A 2,521-nucleotide genomic window follows, 5' to 3' on the forward strand; every position below is an offset into this window, starting at 1 on the left:
GTAACTAGGGATGGAACTAGTATTTTCCCCAAATCATTTTCCCATTAGTGTTATCTCAAAGCTCAAATCTGATAACTGATTTTGTTATCAGATCCCACGTGATACCGCTGTCCCACACAGCATTTAGTGAAACAGTTCTGTTGGAAGCAAAACCAAATGTCATCAAGAAAAAATGGATTGTAGGCGCCCCTGGCGGTCGTTGCAAATGGCGACTGTCGCTGAGCTGAAGGCCGTTGTAAAAGACACCTTGGAAAAAAAGAGGAGTATTAGGGCATTTAAAAGCAAGGATTCAAACTGAAGTTTTCAATGCCCTTGATGGTGAAAGTGAACCCCGACCATCATTGCCTCATGAAAACCTTCTAATTAATGAATTAATTCTGGAGTATTTGGAATTCAACAAATATAAGTATACAGCATGTGTCCTCACAGCAGAATCTGGTCAACCCATAGTTCCATTGGACAATTTCTCATCCGTGAACTAAAATCATTTGAACTAGGGTTCAAATCCCAGCTCTACCTTTTACTACCTCTGTGACCTTGGACAACTTACTTAAATTCTCTATGCTTTAGTTTCTTCATGTATTAAAATTGGGACCACAGTAGTACACACCTCGGGAATTCCCTGGCGGTCCAGTTGTTAGAACTCCGTGCTTCCACTGCAGGGGTCATTGCTTCCATCCCTGGTTGGGGAACTAAGATCCCTGCAAGCCTCCTGGTGTGGCAAAAAAAAAAAAAAAAAAAAAATAGTACCCACCTCATAGAATTCTTGTGTAGAATAAATGAGATAACGCCTGTAAAATGCTCAGTAAAATTGTTAATTGAAAATTTCTTCTTGTTAGAGGAGAGACACTCAAGATTTTTTCCAGGGTTGAGTACTCATTATAATAGTTAAACCTGACCAATTTTGTTGTTTTCTTTGCAGTTGGCAGTCGATATGTGTGTATTTAAATAAACTCCAATGTTTTCAAATAAATTTATCGTTTTTATTGTTGACATTTACTAAACTCCAGTTAAAGTTATTGTCCTTACTCTAAGCAAAAAGAAGCAGCAGAAAGAAACCACCAGTGACTAAACTAGCATCCCGTATATAGTTACTCACCCCTCACTAGGAGGCAGGTCTTTGTTTCTAGAAACAGACATTTTCCTATTCTTGAAACTAATATTTTGGCCTTAGGGGTATCAGATAGATGCAGGTTGCTGTATCCCAGATTCATTCAAACTACTCCAGATCTGGTGCTTTTGTTCTTTTACAATCTCCTGCAATGTGCCAGGTAGGTGAACAGTTATCTGTTGCCATGAGGGATTAAATATAGATAGATGATAAATGATAGATAGATAGATAGATAGATAGGAATAGATAGATTTTCAGCTCTGTTATTGAACTAAGCTATTTATGCCAGTTAAATGTACTTCCCCTTTCCAAAATAGCTTTCCAACCAAAAATATAAATTTAAAATTTCTATTTGAGCCTGTTTCATTTATCTGGAGTACTGCAATACTGTAGTACACATCTATATATGTACAGCTGCTGCTTTGGAGGAAGTAATCCTTCCGGATTCAGGTCAATGTAAATTACATTTTCAGTTATGTCAATTACTTTTGAAAGAAAATCTTCCCTTCTATTATTCTTCCTCCGTTTTCCCCTTCCACTTTCCCTCCTTCCTTCCCTCAGTCTCCACTCCAGTCACACTGACCTCCTTCCTGTTCCTGGAACACACCAGACATGCCCCTTTAGTTGTCTGTTTGGCTAACTCCCTCACTTCTTTTATTTTTTTAATTTTTAATTTCTTTTTCTGAGATTTTTAATAATAATTTAGGGAAGGACTTTTTGTTTAGCATCTTTATTGGAGTATAATTGCTTCACAATGTTGTGTTAGTTTCTGCTGTATAACAAAGTGAATCAGCTATAAGTATACATGTATCCCCTCCCTCATTTCTTTTAAATACGTATACATACGTCCCCCCACTCACTTCTTTTAAATCTTCACTCAAATCTTTATGATTAAGTTCATTTGAGATTACCCTGAGGATACTTTTTAAAATTGCAACCTCCTACATCACACTCTGGAAAATCCTTCTTCCACTCAGTTAAAAAATTTTTCCATATCGCTAATTGTCTTGTAAAATATATATATAGTTATTATCTATCTCTCCCCACTCAAATGAAAGCTCTACAAGAGCAGAGTAAGGATCTTTGTTTTGCTCACTGCTGCATCCTAAGAAACTAGAACATAGTAAGTACTCAAAATACTTGATGAATAAATGGGTGGAATAAAATGTGTAAAGAGCAGGACGCATTCCATCAGTCTAAGCTGGTCCAATATATGTCTCTATGTTCACAAATGAATTGTGTGAAATTACTGTGCTTTCTGGTAAAATCATAAAGTAAGATATATGTATCATTTACTTTTTTTTCTATTCTAAAAGGAGTGTCGTCCCTTTTCAGATCACATGGAACTAAAATCTATTATGATACCATCGCCTTTTAAAAAAGTAGATATGCAGAAAACCTCCAGTAAAT

At 36.3% G+C, this 2,521-nt stretch overlaps 1 pseudogene; it reads left to right on the forward strand.

Annotated features, from left to right (window-relative positions):
• The first annotated feature begins 205 nt into the window (after window positions 1-205).
• Window positions 206-535, forward strand: LOC137209391 (centrosomal protein 20 pseudogene; annotated as a pseudogene).
• Window positions 536-2,521: the final 1,986 nt, after the last annotated feature.

This window comes from Pseudorca crassidens, chromosome 2 (assembly GCF_039906515.1).
Source record: "Pseudorca crassidens isolate mPseCra1 chromosome 2, mPseCra1.hap1, whole genome shotgun sequence".
Lineage (NCBI taxonomy): Eukaryota > Metazoa > Chordata > Mammalia > Artiodactyla > Delphinidae > Pseudorca > Pseudorca crassidens.